Below are 14,689 nucleotides of genomic sequence, written 5' to 3' on the forward strand. Positions count from 1 at the left end.
CTACTGGGTCGCGCGCGCGCATCCAATAATGCTTCTCGCAACCACGTATGCAGATCGGCGAGATGCGAAGGATTGACATCGTGAATCAACGAGCTTATGCTTATATAATCCACCTTACTGAGGCAGTCAACCAACGCGCGGCTTTATTTTTATGATATGATATGTTTTGATTGTTATTAATAAATACCAAAATTTAAATTTGTTTTCCTAACAAATTTGTTTTCCTAAACGTTATTGGTTATTTGAGAAAGCCTTCATGGGTGTATTGTGTCCACGTTTTGAGCCTGCTGCACAAAAGTGCGCAGCTCGGCCACTTTGCAGTAAATACAAAATAGCCACGAGAGCCTTATTTGATGGGCGGCACGACCCAAAAGTATAAATACCAAATACATTGCAAGCTACAAGCCTCACCTAGCACATATTAATTTGCTTGTTGTTCATTGTTGGATGATGTTTAATCACTCTACACTTTGTAGCGCGATGCACTACTGGGTCGCGCGCGCATCAAATAATGCTTCTCGCAACCACATATGTATGCAGATCGGCGAGATGCGAAGGATTGACATCGTGAATCAACTCTACACTCGACTGTCACGTGACTTTTTCAACCCTTTCTCTAGCTGGTTCTGAACGACTTTTCGAAACCCTAACCCTCTAATCTGATCCCAACCCTAACCCTAACCCAATCCTTAACAAAAACGTATGCTGAAACCCTAACCCTAACGAGAAATTAGACTAACTTCCTTATACGGTCATATCACGTGATCGAGACAGTTTTTCGCCAATATCTCGTCAGGGGAGCATTTTAACCCTATGTCTGATGTCATGGGGGGTGATTCGGAATCAGCGTCCGAAAATACATCGATTGAAGTTGGTTACAACCGTCGGGGGCCCTTTTAGAACAATCTCGAAGATCGACTGTAAAGTGATTTAGCACGCTCGTTCATTGTTAATCGACTGATTTTGCCTCACTGCTCACGTTGTTGTACCACGTTGGAACCCACACGGTCGTTTCACTATGGTCGTTTTAACGGGTGATACTCGTAAAATATCTGTTCGGCGCGCGTCCTGGTAGGTTGTAAACCTACAATGGTCGTTCTGACGTAATTCCACTATTATCGTCCTGACGATACAGCGGGAGCCGCGCACTCGTGCACGGCGAGTCATACGTATGACAATCACGTTGTAGGCCCACCTCGCACAAGTTTGCAGCCGTATTGTAGCTTTTTCTACGGTACCTAGATTAAAAGTTAAATGAAATTACAATCGATAAAGTTCACGGTGCGTAAAACAAAACTGACACGGCCCGACTAGACGCGTTAATATAAGTCAATATACTGCATTATGTTTCGGAAAGAAAGTGGCGAGTGAGTTTGCAGCAGAAATTTTGTAATAATCATGAACTTAGAACTATACTAGGCACGCTGCATATAAGATAACATTACAAATTCAAAATTGTAAATAATGTTATAATACATAACCCATAAAACCACTGTAATGCAAATAATATTCATGGCGATAGTTCATTAAAATTAAAATTACAATAAGATCAGAATTATAATTATTAACGGGTGATACTCTTGACGGATGTTACTCGTCTAAATTTCTTCGAAGTAGCGCGCGCCGCTTTCTTCTCGAAATGCCCGACGGCAAGTGCTACGAAGTAGCGCGCGCCGGGCCAGACCATTAACAATGGTCAAGTGATACTCGTAAAATATCTGTTCCATATATTGGACCGTCGACGAGTCCAACTCGGCGCGCGTCCAACTCGGCGCGCGTCCTGGTAGGTTTTAAACCTACAATATAATTATAGAATTACAATTTTAGAATTACAATTGAAATTACCCAAAAAATAGTATTGTTTACCCGGCACACCAATTTCAATGCGTGGAGCACTTTTCGAGATTTTCGTATTGAGAGATGCGAGCAATATATATGATAGAGCAATATATATTATAGAGCAATATATATAATAGGCCAGCAAGCTAAGTAACCTTACTGTGTACTGGCTGGACCTATCTCCTAAAATAGAAAATAGAGACTTCCGGTTTTTGCAAAATGTTTGCCTCATTGCTCATAAAAATCACGTTTCCCTCAGGGGGAAATTTGGGACAATGTTTAATGTAGATTAATTAAGTTGTCCCAAAAAAAAAGTCTTTGGCAGAATGGCGCAGTTTATATCTCCGCCAAAAGCAAATTTGTAAGCACTCACGCGCATTATATCCAAATGTGATTTTAAATTTTCGCATTGGATCGTTGCACATTGGATGGTTGCTATGCCGCGCCCTGCAGCATCTTCAATTGAGACCTTCGCCCCGCATTTAAGCTACTCGTCTGATATGATACCTTTATTTTTTAACTGTTAACAGCTTATTTTTTAAACATTTGATCAATTATTCTGTCTTATTTTGTTCCATTTTAAACTGTACGATTAATTGTGAGTGTGTTTTATATACATTTGAGTTCACAGTTGTGAACTTTATTTTCAGTATTTTATGTGACAGACATTAGTTTAACTAATATTTGCTTCTCCTAAATCAGCTTATGTTTAACATGTGATCAATTATTCTGTCTTATTTTGTTCCATTTTAAACTGTACGATCAGTTGTGTATGAAAATTATAATGATTGTCACGAGATGTTTGATCTAGTTATTAGAGTTGAGCTAATTCTAGTCCTTGTTATGACAGTATTAAAACTGTAATAATTGTCACGAGATGTTTGATCTAGTTATTAGAGTTGAGCTATTCCTAGTCCTTGCTATGACAGTATTAAAACTACAATAGTTGTCACGAGATGTTTGATCTAGTTATTAGAGTTGAGCTATTCCTAGTCCTTGTTATGACAGTATTAAAACTACAATAGTTGTCACGAGATGTTTGATCTAGTTGTTAGAGTTGAGCTATTCCTAGTCCTTGTATGACAGTATTAAAACTAAAATAATTGTCACGAGATGTTTGATCTAGTTATTAGAGTTGAGATATTCCTAGTCCTTGTTATGACAGTATTAAAACTACAATAGTTGTCACGAGATGTTTAATCTAGTTATTAGAGTTGAGCTATTCCTAGTCCTTGATATGACAATATTAAAACTACAATAATTGTCACGAGATGTTTGATCTAGTTATTAGAGTTGAGCTATTCCTAGTCCTTGTTATGACAGTATTAAAACTACAATAGTTGTCATGAGATGTTTGATCTAGTGGCTAGAGTTGAGCTATTCCTAGTCTGTAGTCCTTGCTATGACAGTATTAAAACTACAATAGTTGTCACGAGATGTTTGATCTAGTGGCTAGAGTTGAGTTATTCCTAGTCCTTGGTATGACAGTATTAAAACTACAATAGTTGTCACGAGATGTTTGATCTAGTTATTAGAGTTGAGCTATCCCTAGTCCTTGCTATGACAGTATTAAAACTACAATAGTTGTCACGAGATGTTTGATCTAGTGGCTAGAGTTGAGCTATTCCTAGTCCTTGCTATGACAGTATTAAAACTGTAATAATTGTCACGAGATGTTTGATCTAGTTATTAGAGTTGAGCTATTCCTAGTCCTTGTTATGACAGTATTAAAACTACAATAGTTGTCACGAGATGTTTGATCTAGTTATTAGAGTTGAACTATTCCTAGTCCTTGATATGACAATATTAAAACTACAATAATTGTCACGAGATGTTTGATCTAGTTATTAGAGTTGAGCTATTCCTAGTCCTTGCTATGACAGTATTAAAACTACAATAGTTGTCACGAGATGTTTGATCTAGTGGCTAGAGTTGAGCTATTCCTAGTCCTTGCTATGACAGTATTAAAACTACAATAGTTGTCACGAGATGTTTGATCTAGTGGCTAGAGTTGAGTTATTCCTAGTCCTTGCTATGACAGTATTAAAACTACAATAGTTGTCACGAGATGTTTGATCTAGTTATTAGAGATGAGCTATTCCTAGTCCTTGCTATGACAGTATTAAAACTACAATAGTTATCACGAGATGTTTGATCTAGTGGCTAGAGTTGAGCTATTCCTAGTCCTTGCTATGACAGTATTAAAACTACAATAATTGTCACGAGATGTTTGATCTAGTTATTAGAGTTGAGCTATTCCTAGTCCTTGTTATGACAGTATTAAAACTACAATAGTTGTCACGAGATGTTTGATCTAGTGGCTAGAGTTGAGCTATTCCTAGTCCTTGCTATGACAGTATTAAAACTACAATAATTGTCACGAGATGTTTGATCTAGTTATTAGAGTTGAGCTATTCCTAGTCCTTGTTATGACAGTATTAAAACTACAATAGTTGTCACGAGATGTTTGATCTAGTTATTAGAGTTGAGCTATTCCTAGTCCTTGTTATGACAGTATTAAAACTACAATAGTTGTCACGAGATGTTTGATCTAGTTATTAGAGTTGGGCTATTCCTAGTCCTTGATATGACAATATTAAAACTACAATAATTGTCACGAGATGTTTGATCTAGTTATTAGAGTTGAGCTATTCCTAGTCCTTGCTATGGCAGTATTAAAACTACAATAGTTGTCACGAGATGTTTGATCTAGTGGCTAGAGTTGAGCTATTCCTAGTCCTTGCTATGACAGTATTAAAACTACAATAGTTGTCACGAGATGTTTGATCTAGTTATTAGAGATGAGCTATTCCTAGTCCTTGCTATGACAGTATTAAAACTACAATAGTTTTAACGAGATGTTTGATCTAGTTATTAGAGTTGAGATATTCCTAGTCCTTGTTATGACAGTATTAAAACTACAATAGTTGTCACGAGATGTTTAATCTAGTTATTAGAGTTGAGCTATTCCTAGTCCTTGATATGACAATATTAAAACTACAATAATTGTCACGAGATGTTTGATCTAGTTATTAGAGTTGAGCTATTCCTAGTCCTTGTTATGACAGTATTAAAACTACAATAGTTGTCACGAGATGTTTGATCTAGTGGCTAGAGTTGAGCTATTCCTAGTCCTTGCTATGACAGTATTAAAACTACAATAGTTGTCACGAGATGTTTGATCTAGTGGCTAGAGTTGAGCTATTCCTAGTCCTTGCTATGACAGTATTAAAACTGTAATAATTGTCACGAAATGTTTGATCTAGTTATTAGAGGAGGACTAGGACTAGGAATATCTCAACTCTAATAACTGAAGAAGTTGGCCGTGCTGTTATGAAGCTGAAATCCGGTAGAGCGTGTGGCCCTGACGGTATACCTAATGAGCTAATGAAAGCTGCTGGATATCCCCTCCACTATGAGTTGGCTAGGATCTACAATCTCTCCTTTGAGACCAACACATACATCCCAGCTATTGGAGAAGGTATCCTGACACCCCTTCAGAAGCCAGGAAAACCCCGAGGTCCGGTAAAGTCTATCCGGCCCCTCACATTGCTAAATGGAACTCGAAAAAGTCCTATCCCTCGTAGCCTTGAACAGAATCAATTACCACGTTGATATGTACACTGGACCTTGGCAGGCGGCATACAAGCAGGGTCGCAGTTGTGCTGACCTGGTTTAGTCTCAGAGAATGTTGACATCAGTGGTTACCAGGCGCGAGTTTGAGTATAGTAAAATCAACATTGACATGACCGCTGCGTTTAATACCATCCGCAGACAGACCATCATCAACCTCCTCATTGATGCAGGATGCTCTAGAGACGACATTCGCTTGGTTCAGTACCTCCTCTCAAATACAAAGCTCAAGGTGACGGTCAACAGAGCTGAGTCTGGTGAATTCGTGATTAATATTGGAGCTTACCAGGGAGACAGTCTGGCAGGTAAAGTGTTTACATTGACCCTTGCCGGTGCCCTGAATCACATCAGAGCCGTGATCAGTGTCACAATTCCTAGACCAAACCCCCCAGTCTCTGATAGAGGCCTCCCGTTAGAGTCCGCCTATGCTGACGATGCTGAGCTTCTGAGTGAAGATGGTCAGAGTCTGGTGAAGATACTAGAGATTGCTAGTGACATACTAAAGGACTGGAGCCTCTTTGTTAACGAATCAAAGACGGTGTTTACAAGAGTGTATTTGGCAGAGACAGATGCTTTGGATGCCCATGGCAATAAAATCAGAGGAAATGAAGAGTGGCGAGAGTCAGTGCTATTAGGATCAAAGCTCTGTTCAGAAAGAGATATTGTCAACAGACGCAACAAAGCCAATGTTGCCTTCTACACCTACAAGAAAGTCTGGTTGAATAGTTCTGTTCAGATCAGTGAGAGTAGAAAGCTGAAGTTGTACGAAGCTCTTGTCACTTCAGTGTTGTTGTATAACTGTAGCAGCTGGGCTACTCCTGAAACCGTAATGGCATCTGTCGACGTTCTTCAAAGGAAGCATCTGAGACAGATAATCAACACCTATTGGCCTACGGTTATCAGTAACGAGAACTTATATAAGAGATGTAATGTCAGTCCCCTTACTGAAAGGATCAAGAAAGCACGATGGAAGATGCTTGGGCACGTTCTCAGAAGCGGTGATGACACTCCCGCTTTCTTATCTTTTAGATTTGCATGTTTAGGATGTTTTGATTACAAAGGAAGGAGGGGCAGACCTCGTTCAAATTTATTTGATTTATTAATAAAAGACATTATGACGAAGAATATTATTGTGATTGTAAATAAAAGATTTAGTTTAAGTAATTTCAACGATTTAGTGTACAAAGCTCATGATAGACGCTTATGGAGAAGCTATGGGTGAGTCGAGACTACTCGGCCACTCGATTTTATGATTTATTTCCTATTATCTTGTGTTTGCTGTATATAGTTGATTAATAATAATAATAATAACTAGATCAAACATCTCGTGACAATTATTGTAGTTTTAATACTGCCATAGCAAGGACTAGGAATAGCTCAACTCTAATAACTAGATCAAACATCTCGTGAAAATTATTGTAGTTTTAATATTGTCATATCAAGGACTAGGAATAGCTCAACTCTAATAACTAGATCAAACATCTCGTGACAACTATTGTAGTTTTAATACTGTCATAACAAGGACTAGGAATAGCTCAACTCTAATAACTAGATCAAACATCTCGTGACAACTATTGTAGTTTTAATACTGTCATAGCAAGGACTAGGAATAGCTCAACTCTAATAACTAGATCAAACATCTCGTGAAAATTATTGTAGTTTTAATATTGTCATATCAAGGACTAGGAATAGCTCAACTCTAATAACTAGATCAAACATCTCGTGACAACTATTGTAGTTTTAATACTGTCATAACAAGGACTAGGAATAGCTCAACTCTAATAACTAGATCAAACATCTCGTGACAACTATTGTAGTTTTAATACTGTCATAACAAGGACTAGGAATAGCTCAACTCTAATAACTAGATCAAACATCTCGTGACAACTATTGTAGTTTTAATACTGTCATAGCAAGGACTAGGAATAGCTCAACTCTAGCCACTAGATCAAACATCTCGTGACAACTATTGTAGTTTTAATACTGTCATAACAAGGACTAGGAATAGCTCAACTCTAATAACTAGATCAAACATCTCGTGACAATTATTGTAGTTTTAATACTGTCATAGCAAGGACTAGGAATAGCTCAACTCTAGCCACTAGATCAAACATCTCGTGACAACTATTGTAGTTTTAATACTGTCATAACAAGGACTAGGAATAGCTCAACTCTAGACACTAGTTCAAACATCTCGTGACAACTATTGTAGTTTTAATACTATCATAACAAGGACTAGGAATAGCTTAACTCTAGCCACTAGATCAAACATCTCGTGACAACTATTGTAGTTTTAATACTGTCATAGCAAGGACTAGGAATAGCTCAACTCTAATAACTAGATCAAACATCTCGTGACAATTATTGTAGTTTTAATATTGTCATATCAAGGACTAGGAATAGTTCAACTCTAGCCACTAGATCAAACATCTCGTGACAACTATTGTAGTTTTAATACTGTCATAACAAGGACTAGGAATAGCTCAACTCTAATAACTAGATCAAACATCTCGTGACAATTATTACAGTTTTAATACTGTCATAGCAAGGACTAGGAATAGCTCAACTCTAGCCACTAGATCAAACATCTCGTGACAACTATTGTAGTTTTAATACTGTCATAGCAAGGACTAGGAATAGCTCATCTCTAATAACTAGATCAAACATCTCGTGACAACTATTGTAGTTTTAATACTGTCATACCAAGGACTAGGAATAACTCAACTCTAGCCACTAGATCAAACATCTCGTGACAACTATTGTAGTTTTAATACTGTCATAGCAAGGACTACAGACTAGGAATAGCTCAACTCTAGCCACTAGATCAAACATCTCGTGACAACTATTGTAGTTTTAATACTGTCATAACAAGGACTAGGAATAGCTCAACTCTAATAACTAGATCAAACATCTCGTGACAATTATTGTAGTTTTAATATTGTCATATCAAGGACTAGGAATAGCTCAACTCTAATAACTAGATTAAACATCTCGTGACAACTATTGTAGTTTTAATACTGTCATAACAAGGACTAGGAATATCTCAACTCTAATAACTAGATCAAACATCTCGTGACAATTATTGTAGTTTTAATATTGTCACAGCAAGGACTAGGAATAGCTCAACTCTAACAACTAGATCAAACATCTCGTGACAACTATTGTAGTTTTAATAATGTCATAACAAGGACTAGGAATAGCTCAACTCTAATAACTATATCAAACATCTCGTGACAACTATTGTAGTTTTAATACTGTCATAGCAAGGACTAGGAATAGCTCAACTCTAGCCACTAGATCAAACATCTCGTGACAACTATTGTAGTTTCAATACTGTCATAGCAAGGACTAGGAATAGCTCAACTCTAATAACTAGATCAAACATCTCGTGACAATTATTGTTGTTTTAATACTGTCATAACAAGGACTAGGAATAGCTCAACTCTAGCCACTATATCAAACATCTCGTGACAACTATTGTAGTTTTAATACTGTCATAACAAGGACTATAGGAATAGCTCAACTCTAATAAATTCTATTTGTTGTTATGACAATAATATAACTCAGAATGTTAACAAGTTTTTGAAAAGACTGTAGAAGAAGATATCATGCCTCATTCGTTGGAGTTCTCAGACCCGTCGACACTCTACTGCACAATTTCTAAGAAGAGGGTTGATTTCCTCAAAATGGGAAACAGGAGAAAGAGCTACAGACCATCAAGGCAGAATTAAAAGAATCATTTACCTAATACTTTTTAACAGTCACAGAGTTTTATAATAAAACTTTGTAAGAATTTTGATCGTTCTTTAAAGTTGTGTTTTGTTAACATCATATTTTGTATTTCTCGACTCAAAAAAATCATTATTATATAACAAACGAATCTTTTATCATTAAAGCATTTCATGCTTTACTGCCGGTTTACTATACGACTGAAGTGCACAATTGTATGGAAAAGTAAATTTATTCTCAATAATACGAGAGGAGGTGTTCTAACCAAATTGTACTAATATCACCCCGTAGGTATACCGGTACCGGTACACCGTAGGTACCGGTTTATTCTCTACTAAATATCGCCCATGTATAATATCGTCTCCCATGCTATTAATGTGCCAAGTTCGAATTCGGTTTCTTGCACTTTACTTATATATAATATTTTGCTTCCTATAAACTGGTATGTTAGGAAGCAAAAGAGGCTGTTTAATGTAACTTCAGGAAGGCGCGACTGTGAAAATAGTTGAGAAAACTACGCGCATTAATGCTAAAATGTGATGCTTTTGGCGGAGATATAAACTGCGCCTTGGCAGAATATAAGTTCGTAACTTTAACTTTGCAGATTTCTTTCCTCTGATGAGCTGGATTAAGTACCCGTCATTCCGCCGCAGCTTTAATGTTTATGGACAGAAAAGGCCTGAACACTGAAGTCCCCAGGTAACCGAAACAAAGCTCAAAGTTAATTAACCCTTGTACTCCGTTTCAGAGACTGTAAAATGTCAATGAATAATCAGAAATATAATGAACTAGAAAACCTGTGGTCACAGGGAGGAAGTTAATAGTATTTTTTGTTAGTAAGTTTAAATCACGTCAAAAAATATCCTACACAACCGAAGATACAGCCGATTAAAAAGTTTCTCGCACTAAACACAACGTAATATCACCAAAACCGATAAGAATGCCGTTTTTACAATCTTTGTAACGTGAAACAACTTAATAACCCTCGTTATCATGGTTACTATGCAAGTTCATATTTTTCGTTTGATTTGCATGCATAATTGCATGCTGGCGGTCGTACATAAATAATTCTTTGAATTATAATAATGAACAATGCAATGTAATGGTGTCCTCGATGGCCGACGAGCACAGGTCTGCACTTGAGGCTAAAACCAACAGCTCAGGCTCGCCTTGCAACTACAAACTACGAAATAATTTTAGGCAGAGTGGTATGTGCCGCAGGCACGTAGCCAGGGGGGGGCTAGGGGGGCGGCAGCCCCCCCCCCGGAAAAAATCGAACCCCAGAAAAAAGATAAGCCCCCTAGTCCCCATGGTCGCCTGGTAACTGGGCTGTGTTTATGACTGCAGTCAGTCAAAGATTTGAACTGTGGATTAGTAAATATATGTCATTAAATCCAAGCAAACATTCTAGAAGACTTCTATAATTATCTCATTAAACTATATAAAAAATAAGTATAAAGAATAAGGAAAAGGAACGGGAATGAAGCCAATACCAGAAGTGAAACCCCACCAAAGAATAATTGATCCTTAGGTAGACCTGGTGAAATAAAGTAACTGAACTGTAAGTTTAAGAAAAGACGGAAGGAATAAAGGAGAGAGGAAATAATGTAATGTGAACATCATCAGCAGATGACTTGGCACACCGGTTTTGGGGGTTTAATACCTGTACCGGTTTAATGTGCCAAGACCCCCTAGCAATCACTCGTCAGTGATCACCTGTTCACGTTAAATGTGATGTCAAGGATGTCGCTGACATCAAGTATACTGTATTTGTACAGAATACTAGGTCGGTCTTTCAGAAGCTTTCTGAATTTACTCTTCAGGAGTCTGTCATTATAACATCTTGAAAGAAGTGTCCTATAAAGGGTGTTGGTAGAACACAGAAAAGAATCAAGGTCAGAGATAATGGAAGAGTAACGAAGGACCTGACCGTAAAAAACATTATAACCAACAGAAGAGGAAATATTACTGTTAGGAAAGGTGTACATGACCACAGGAAAGTTGAAGTCATCAAGTTTGTTGTAAAGCTTGGTGGCGACGTGTCCGGAGTTATTCATCGAGATGTTGATGTCGAGATAGTTTACGGACTTATTGTCGTCACCACTCCTCTCCATAAGCAGGTCAGGTGGATAAATGGACCTGATTAGGTTAGTCAATAGTGTCAATAGTGTCCCCTAGACCGTAGGAAATGTAAAAATCTTAAGACGATGAGGCCTGAGTAAGTCGTAAATTCTGATTGGAGAATGCAGATTACTGTTGTGAAGTTACCAAATTTACGTGAGTACTTGATTCTTTTCAATCCCAGTTTATTGCTGTCCTACAAATTTCTTTAATGCCAAATGTCGTCTAAAACACCCTGTTTCGCAAAAAATTTCCGGGGGGCTGCGCCCCCCTAGCCCCCGCCAAGGGGCTCCGCCCCTGGACCCCGCTGGGGGCTGCGCCCCCAGACCCCTGCCACAGCTTGCTCGCTTCGCTCGCTGCGCAGCTTCATTGGACGCGTCGGCTCGCTTTGCTCGACAGCCCCCCTCAAAGAAAAATCCTGGCTACGTCCCTGATGTGCCGTCTGCACAGTCCACACTACGAGACATTATGAGATCCAAGACTTCGAGAGTCCCAAGTTAAAGACAGCAAGGCTTCAAAATTGAAAAATCAAAGATGCGGATGATGATTTACGTACACTCGACTGTCATGTGACTTTTTAAACAGTCCTCTAGGTGGCTCTAAATGACTATTCGAAACCCTAACCCTATAATCCGATCCCAACCCTAACCCCAACCCAATCCCTAACTGAAGCATATGCTGAAACCCTAACCCTAACGAGAAATTAGACCAACTTCTTTATTATATTGACACGTTCATTTGAGTTTGAGGATATTGGTAAATATAAGTGACCCTATTAAAAGGCACAGTGTAGGTGACTTTGTCACACTATGAAATTACACAAACCCTTGATGGTTAAGATAATCGTCTCATCCTCTAGGCTAACTTTGTCACTTAACGATATCTTAATCAGGTGATAAGATATCGCTTAAATACGGCCGGCACGAAAATGGTTACATTGTCACAATATAAACATGTGACGGAGTAAATATGGACCCCTTGCTGCCGTTTTTGACCACATTTTTGAGTGTCCAGTTGATTGGATGGGTACATATGACCATTACCTACATATTTGACGACTTTTTTCGTTAGATGGTGCACTCAGGTTTACTCTGTCACACATTTAAGAAACATGTGAAGAATGTTTAGGGCACCCTGATAAGCAATGCTGAGTAGTGTACGTTTATTTGATGGCCTGGAAGTGCTAGGAATTGTTATTATATCATATAGTCGTAAGGAATTAAAACACAGAAGGCACAAACAAGTTTACTTTGTCACATAATCTTGATGATATCTGAACATGTGTGAAATTAAACAAATAATGATATACCAGCTTAAACCCCTTATATTACATACTATGGATCAAACAACACTGCTTGTACCACGCACCAGTCACATATCGGGTGGTAATATGTTAACAGTGTCACAATTAAACTACTGCACCATGGTCAAAAATAGGGTAATTTCGTCACAAAAAAATTATTATAACTCTGTTAGCTCCTTGCTGGCAAAATAACTAGTTCATTGATGATAAAGTTACATAGTATTCTAATTGAGGTATAGCTCTTCAAAATAGGGGCAAGACATGTTTACTTTGTCACATCAGTTATTATAAGAGTTAGGTAATCGTCATCAGATTAACAGATCTTTTTCGTAGTTTGGATCGATTAATATAGGCAATAAAGCATCCTATGCCAATTTTAATACACTATCTTGATATTGTTGGGGCAGGGAAAGTTAATTTTTTCACATTTTCAGCGTCTTTGACAAATTAATCTAAAATTGTTAAACTTGAGCTCTGATGTTCTAGACAATATTCTACCAATCGTTTCTGAAAGAATGTTGAATTCTAATAGAGTTATAGATCTTCAAAATAGAGGCAAAACATGTTTACTTTGTCACATCAGTTAGGTAATCGTCATCAGAATAACAGATCTTTTTCGTAGTTTGGATCGATTAATATAGGCAATAAAGCATCCTATGCCAATTTTAATACACTATCTTGATATTGTTGGGGCAGGGAAAGTTAATTTTTTCACATTTTCAGTGTCAAATTAATCTAAAATTGTTAAACTTGAGCTCTGATGTTCTGGACAATATTCTACCGATTTTTTTCTGAAAGAATGTTGAATTCTAATAGAGTCATAGAATATATAGATCTTCAAAATAGGGGCAAGACATGTTTACTTTGTCACATCAGTTTAAATTATAAGAGTTATTATAAGAGACTATTTCATTCTATAATCATTATTTTTAACCTATTTACGATTTCGTATCATTTTTTGTGACAATGTAAACATCAACTGATCTTAACTTGCATCAACTACATTGTCATCATGTAAAGTTTTCCCGCCTTTCAAACCAAAATTTAAAATTTAAAATTCCATATATTGTGACAGAATTAACCTCATTTCCCAATAACCAAGTGCCTGTATTAGCTAACTATTCGAAACAACATATTTTAGGGCTATGATTGGTAGATCAACCATCAAATAATGAGTTAAAAGGTTTTTGAGGACACCTCACAGTAGAATAGAGACCTATGGTATTCTGAGTGTGACAAAGTTACCCAAATATTGCCTTGTAACCGTTCGATCCGTGCCCTTTAACCAATGTTGTATCATAATTGTTAGATTGACCTAATCTACTATATTTCAGACCAAGGAATGATATTTAGACAACTGCAGTTAACCAAGTCACACAAAATGTGACATTTGAACCATTATAATGCCTAACAACAATAGATTTTCTTTCTGAGCAGTGCATATGGGAGTATGGGTTACGTGGCTAATGTTCAGAACTTCTGAACGTGCTATGTTGATAGATGTCAAAATTAAGCCACTATCGTCGAAAACGCTATCATTTTTGTTTACCAATATCCTCAAACTCAAATGAACGTGTCCATATGCTATGGTCATATCACGTGATCGAGACAGTTTTTTGCCGATATCTCGCAAGGGGAGCATTTTAACCCTATGTCATGTGGGTTAATTTGGAAACAGCGTTCGAAAATACATTGAAACAGGTTGATTTCAACTGTCAGGGGCCCTTTTAGAAAAATCTTGAAGATCTACTGTATAGTGATTTGGCACGCTCGTAAAGACGCCACAACAGATCTCAAAATAGATCGGATGGAATAAAACACATTTCATACATTGACCTTACTTCTACCAGAAAATTTAAAGACGGGTTGCAATGAATTAAAGACAGTGAAGCCTTCAAAATGGTAAAAATTAAAGATGCTGAAGTCTTAACACTACGTATCTTTTCGGTACAGTTCAACTGTTCATGTTTTAGCACTGTTTTTTGCTCTCATCTTGATGGCTGCTGGACATGACAACTAATATCTGAAAAGGGCAATGCTGAGTGGTAGGATTAAGAAATGAGG

General features: G+C 37.4%; 1 protein-coding gene across 4 annotated transcripts in view; it reads left to right on the top strand.

Moving 5' to 3' along the window:
- LOC134816308 (ras GTPase-activating protein 3-like) overlaps positions 1–14,689 on the top strand; it is an 89,964-nt gene that overhangs the window by 6,193 nt on the left and 69,082 nt on the right. The gene's annotated exons all lie outside the window — the stretch shown is intronic.

This window comes from Bolinopsis microptera, chromosome 6 (genome assembly GCF_026151205.1).
Source record: "Bolinopsis microptera isolate Bmic1 chromosome 6, MBARI_Bmic_1.0, whole genome shotgun sequence".
NCBI lineage: Eukaryota > Metazoa > Ctenophora > Tentaculata > Lobata > Bolinopsidae > Bolinopsis > Bolinopsis microptera.